The sequence below is a fragment of the Acanthochromis polyacanthus genome, chromosome 11 (genome assembly GCF_021347895.1).
Source record: "Acanthochromis polyacanthus isolate Apoly-LR-REF ecotype Palm Island chromosome 11, KAUST_Apoly_ChrSc, whole genome shotgun sequence".
NCBI classification, from domain to species: domain Eukaryota; kingdom Metazoa; phylum Chordata; class Actinopteri; family Pomacentridae; genus Acanthochromis; species Acanthochromis polyacanthus.
In genome coordinates, this window is record NC_067123.1 from 39,283,633 (window position 1) to 39,290,191 (window position 6,559).

Below are 6,559 nucleotides of genomic sequence, written 5' to 3' on the forward strand. Positions count from 1 at the left end.
TGTCGTCCAAAATGTGGAAAAACATCATAGTTTAGTATGTCGTCCAAAATGTGGAAAAAACGTCATAGTTTAGTATGTCGTCCAAAATGTGGAAAAAACATCATAGTTTAGTGTGTCATCCAAAATGTGGCAAAAACGTCATAGTTTAGTATTTCGTTCAAAACGTGACAAAAACGTCATAGTTTAGGGTGTTGTCCAAAACGAGAGAAAAAACGTCATAGTTTAGTATGTCGTCCAAAACGAGAGAAAAAAACCTCCTAGTTTAGTATGTTGTCCAAAACGAGAGAAAAAACGTCATAGTTTAGTATGTCATCCAAAAAATGACAAAAACGTCATAGTTTAGTGTGTCGTCCAAAATGTGGCAAAATCGTCATAGTTTAGTGTGTCGTCCAAAATGTGACAAAAACGTCATAGTTTAGTATGTCATCCAAAATGTGGAAAAAACGTCATAGTTTAGTGTGTCGTCCAAAATGTGGAAAAAACGTCATAGTTTAGTATGTCGTCCAAAATGTGGAAAAAACGTCATAGTTTAGTATGTCGTCCAAAATGTGGAAAAAACGTCATAGTTTAGTATGTCGTCCAAAATGTGGTCAAAACATCATAGTTTAGGATGTCGTCCAAAAAATGAGAAAAACGTCATAGTTTAGTTTGTCATCCAAAATGTGACAAAAACGTCATAGTTTAGTATGTCGTACAAATAATGAGAAAAACGTCATAGTTTAGTATGTCGTCCAAAATGTGACAAAAACGTCATAGTTTAGTATGTCGTCCAAAACGAGAGAAAAAAACCTCCTAGTTTAGTATGTTGTCCAAAACGAGAGAAAAAACGTCATAGTTTAGTATGTCATCCAAAAAATGACAAAAACGTCATAGTTTAGTATGTCGTCCAAAATGTGGAAAAACATCATAGTTTAGTATGTCGTCCAAAATGTGGAAAAAACGTCATAGTTTAGTATGTCGTCCAAAATGTGGAAAAAACATCATAGTTTAGTGTGTCGTCCAAAATGTGGCAAAAACGTCATAGTTTAGGGTGTTGTCCAAAACGAGAGAAAAAACGTCATAGTTTAGTGTGTCGTCCAAAATGTTACAAAAATGTCATAGTTTAGGATGTCATCCAAAAAATGAGAAAAGCGTCATAGTTTAGTGTGTCATCCAAATACTGACAAAAACATCATAGTCTTGTATGTCGTCCAAGAAATGACAAAAACGTCATAGTTTAGTATGTCGTCCAAAATGTGACAAAAACATCATAGTTTAGTATGTCGTCCAAAACGAGAGAAAAAAACCTCATAGTTTAGTATGTTGTCCAAAACGAGAGAAAAAACGTCATAGTTTAGTATGTCCTCCAAAATGTGGAAAAAACATCATAGTTTAGGATGTCGTCCAAAAAATGAGAAAAACGTCATAGTTTAGTTTGTCATCCAAAATGTGACAAAAACGTCATAGTTTAGTATGTCGTCCAAAACTAGAGAAAAAAACCTCCTAGTTTAGTATGTTGTCCAAAACGAGAGAAAAAACGTCATAGTTTAGTATGTCATCCAAAAAATGACAAAAACGTCATAGTTTAGTATGTCGTCCAAAATGTGGAAAAACATCATAGTTTAGTATGTCGTCCAAAATGTGGAAAAAACGTCATAGTTTAGTATGTCGTCCAAAATGTGGAAAAAACATCATAGTTTAGTGTGTCATCCAAAATGTGGCAAAAACGTCATAGTTTAGTATTTCGTTCAAAACGTGACAAAAACGTCATAGTTTAGGGTGTTGTCCAAAACGAGAGAAAAAACGTCATAGTTTAGTGTGTCGTCCAAAATGTTACAAAAATGTCATAGTTTAGGATGTCGTCCAAAAAATGAGAAAAGCGTCATAGTTTAGTGTGTCATCCAAATACTGACAAAAACATCATAGTCTTGTATGTCGTCCAAGAAATGACAAAAACGTCATAGTTTAGTATGTCGTCCAAAACGTGACAAAAACGTCATAGTTTAGTATGTCGTCCAAAATGTTACAAAAACGTCATAGTTTCGTATGTCGTCCAACAGATGACAAAAACGTCATAGTTTAATATGTCACCCAAAAAATGACAAAAGCGTCATAGTTTAATATGTCATGCAAAACATGACAAAAACGTCATAGTTTGTATGTCGTCCAAAATATGAGAAAAGCGTCATAGTTTAGTATGTCGTCCAAAATGTGACAAAAATGTCATAGTTTAGTGTGTCGTCCAAAATGTTACAAAAACGTCATAGTTTAGGATGTCATCCAAATATTGACAAAATCATCATAGTCTTGTATGTCGTCCAAAAAATGACAAAAACGTCATAGTTTCGTATGTCGTCCAAAAAATGACAAAAACGTCATAGTTTAGTATGTCGTCCAAAACGTGACAAAAACGTCATAGTTTAGTATGTCGTCCAAAATGTGACAAAAACGTCATAGTTTCGTATGTCGTCCAACAGATGACAAAAACGTCATAGTTTAATATGTCGCCCAAAAAATGACAAAAGCGTCATAGTTTAATATGTCATGCAAAACATGACAAAAACGTCATAGTTTGTATGTCGTCCAAAACATGAGAAAAGCGTCATAGTTTAGTATGTCGTCCAAAATGTGACAAAAATGTCATAGTTTAGTGTGTCGTCCAAAATGTGACAAAACATCATAGTTTAGTATGTTGTCCATAAAATGACAACAACGTCATAGTTTAGTATGTCGTCCAAAAATTGAGAAAAACGTCATAGTTTAGTATGTCGTCCAAATAATGACAAAAACGTCATAGTTTAGTGTGTCGTCCAAAATGTTACAAAAATGTCATAGTTTCGTATGTTGTCCAAAACGAGAGATAAAACGTCATAGTTTAGTGTGTCGTCCAAAATGTGACAAGAAATGTCTTAGTTTAGTATGTTGTCCGAAAATGGACATTATACGTCATATGTCGTCGATAATGGACAAAAAAGTCATAGTTTAGTATGTCATCCGAAAATGGACAAGAAAGTCATTTTTCGTCTGAAAATGTACAAAAACATCATAATTTAGCATGTCATCCGAAAATGGACAAAAATGTCAGAGTTTAGTATGTCGTCCGACAACGGACAAAAAACGTCATAGTTTAGCATGTCATCCAACAATGGACAAAAATAGTCATCGTTTAGTATGTCATGCGAAAATGGATAAAAAACGTCAAGGTTTAGTGTGATGCTTGAAAATGGACAAAAAGCCATTTTTTGTCTGAAAATGGACAAAAACATCATAGTTTCGCATGTTGTCCGAAAATGGACAAAAAACGTTATAGTTTAGTATGTCGTCCGAAAATCGATATGAAACGTCATAGTTTAGTATGTCGTCCGAAAATGCACAAAAAGCCATTTTTTGTCTGAAAATGGACAAAAACATCATAGTATAGTATGTCATCCGAAAATGGACAAAAAAAGTCATAATTTAGTATGACGTCCGAAAATGGACAAAAAAACGTCATTGGTTAGTATGTCGTCCGAAAATGGACAAAATACGTCATAAGTATGTCGTCGATAATGGACATAAAACGTCATAGTTTAGTAAGACCTCGGAAAATGGACAATAAACGTCATAGTTTAGTATGACGTCGGAAAATGGACAAAAAACGTCATAGTTTAGTATGTCATCTGAAAATGGAAGAAAACATCATAGTTTAGTATGTCGTCCGAAAATGGACAAGAAACATCTTAGTTTAGCATGTCGTCCGGAAAGGGACAAGAAACGTCATAGTTTAGTATGTAGTCCAAAAATGGACAAAAAAGTCATTTTTTGTCTGAAAATGGATCAAAAACGTCATAGTTTAGTATGTTGTCGGAAAATGGACAAAAAACGTCGTGGTTTCGTATGTCATCCGCAAAGGACCAAAAACAAAGACCTTTTTTTTTCCGAAAATGGACAAAAAAACGTCATAGTTTAGTATGTCATCCGAAAACAACATCTTGATGTAAATACCACAAAATAAAAGCTGGAATTCTGAACTTTTGTGTCATATTCATCTTTTTATCTGAAACCCAAATGTCTTCAGTATACAACAAAAACAAAGGAATTGACCTTGCTGTTCCAATACTTTTGAAGTGACTTTAAGTAGCTGTGACAAAAACCCCTGAATCTCAACTTTTCCTTCAAAAAACGGGGCTCTCTGTTGGTCAGAGCTTTGTGTAAAACATTAGAAGACTAACTTGTAGCTTTGTGTTCACCATTAGCCAGGAGGACAATTTTTTATGCATCTCTCGAACATTAGTGTGAAACGGGCAGTGAAGCACAACTCTTGCTGCTCTGTTCTGAGCAAGCTGAAGTTTCCTGAACTGTGTCTGTGCAGCATTGGACCGCACTAGCGGACAGTAGTGAAGGTGAGATAAAACAATGCTTTGAACCACTGTTTTAAGAACAGGGATTGGACAGTAGGAAGAACATTTATTAGCCATAGCAATACCTCTACCCATCATGCTAACTGTATGATTGATCTGATTTGACCAGGACAATGACTGGTCCAGTCTGATACCCAACAGTTTAACCTTAGAGACCTGCTCAACTACTGCTCCTTCAAGTGAAAGATGAAGTGCATTGGTGCTTGGCTGAACACACCCATTATTAAATACAATGCCTTCAGTTTTGGATGAATTTAACACTAATTTATTCCTTTTCATCCTTTTCACTCCCAGGTCTAACTCTTCCTGTAAAGTGGTGTTTAATTCAGATATTGTTGCAGAAGAAGAATACAGAGTAGCATCATCAGAGGCACGGTTCCAATGTTCTGGTTCTCCATCCTGGCTTTACCTGACCTTGTCATGTGGCAAAGGGCATTGTCTTGTTGGAAAATCCAGTCATTGGAGGCAGGAAAGAGTTTTCCACCTGATGGAAGAAGACTGTTTTGAAGAGTAGTGCTGTACATGACCTGGTTCTTTGACGCTGTTCCACCCAGACTGAAACTACCCCAGATGGTCACTGATCCACCCCCATGTTTTACTGCAGGGGCAGACAGTCTGGTTTGTAGTTTCGCCAGGCTTCCTCCTAACCAGTAAGTTGGCTGGAGTGGGCATCAAGTGAAAATTGGAGTTATTGTTTAAAAGAACTTTAGTTCAGTCATCCACAGTGTCCACTCATTTTAAGGTCCCTGGAGGTCTAAGGGTGATTCCTGACACAGGAATGGATGAGTGACGGTCATCTGGTGGGTAGAAAGACGTTTCCTTCTGTGACCAGCTAGCAGTTCGGTAGAACTATGTTGGGCTTGTTTTTTCTGGGTGTAATGAAGGGCTGTCTTGGAGATCTTCAGTTTCTTTACTACTTGTCTCTAACTTGTGCTAATTTCCAGAGGGACCAAGATGGCTGCCTTTGTGGCTTCACATACACACGTGGACAAAATTGTTGGTACCCCTCAGTTAAAGAAGGAAAAACCCACAATTCTCACTGAAATCACTTGAAACTCACAAAAGTAACAATAAATAAAAATTTATTGAAAATTAAATAATCAAAATCAGCCATCACTTTTGAATTGTTCATTAACATAATTATTAAAAAAAAAAAACTAATGAAATAGGGCTGGACAAAAATGATGGTACCCATAACTTAATATTTTGTTGCACAACCTTTTGAGGCAATCACTGCAATTAAATGATTTCTGTATTTGTCAATGAGCGTTCTGCAGCTGTCAACAGGTATTTTGGCCCACTCCTCATGAGCAAACAGCTCCAGTTGTCTCAGGTTTGATGGGTGTCTTCTCCAAATGGCATGTTTCAGCTCCTTCCACATATGTTCAATGGGATTCAGATCTGGGCTCATAGAAGGCCACTTTAGAATAGTCCAACGCTTTTCTCTCAGCCATTCTTGGGTGTTTTTGGCTGTGTGTTTTGGATCGTTGTCCTGTTGGAAGACCCATGACCTGCGACTGAGACCAAGCTTTCTGACACTAGGCAGCACATTTCTCTCCAGAATGCCTTGATAGTCTTCAGATTTCATCGTACCTTGCACACTTTCAAGACACCCTGTGCCAGATGCAGCAAAGCAGCCCCAAAACATTACTGAGCCTCCTCCATGTTTCACCGTAGGGACAGTGTTCTTTTCTTCGTATGCTTGGTTTTTGAGTCTATGAACATAGAATTGATGTGCCTTACCAAAAAGCTCCAGTTTGGTCTCATCTGTCCAAAGGACATTCTCCCAGAAGCTTTGTGGCTTGTCAACATGCATTTTTGCAAATTCCAGTCTGGCTTTTTTATGAGTTTTTTTCAGCAGTGGTGTCCTCCTTGGTCGTCTCCCATGAAGTCCACTTTGGCTCAAACAACGACGAATGGTGCGATCTGACACTGATGTACCTTGGCCTTGGAGTTCACCTTTAATTTCTTTGGAGGTTGCTCTGGGCTCTTTGGATACAATTCCAACGATCCGTCTCTTCAATTTGTCATCAATTTTCCTCTTGCGGCCACGTCCAGGGAGGTTGGCTACTGTCCCGTGGGTCTTGAACTTCTGAATAATATGAGCCACTGTTGTCACAGGAACTTCAAGCTGTTTAGAGATGGTCTTATAGCCTTTACCTTTAAGATGTTTGTCTATA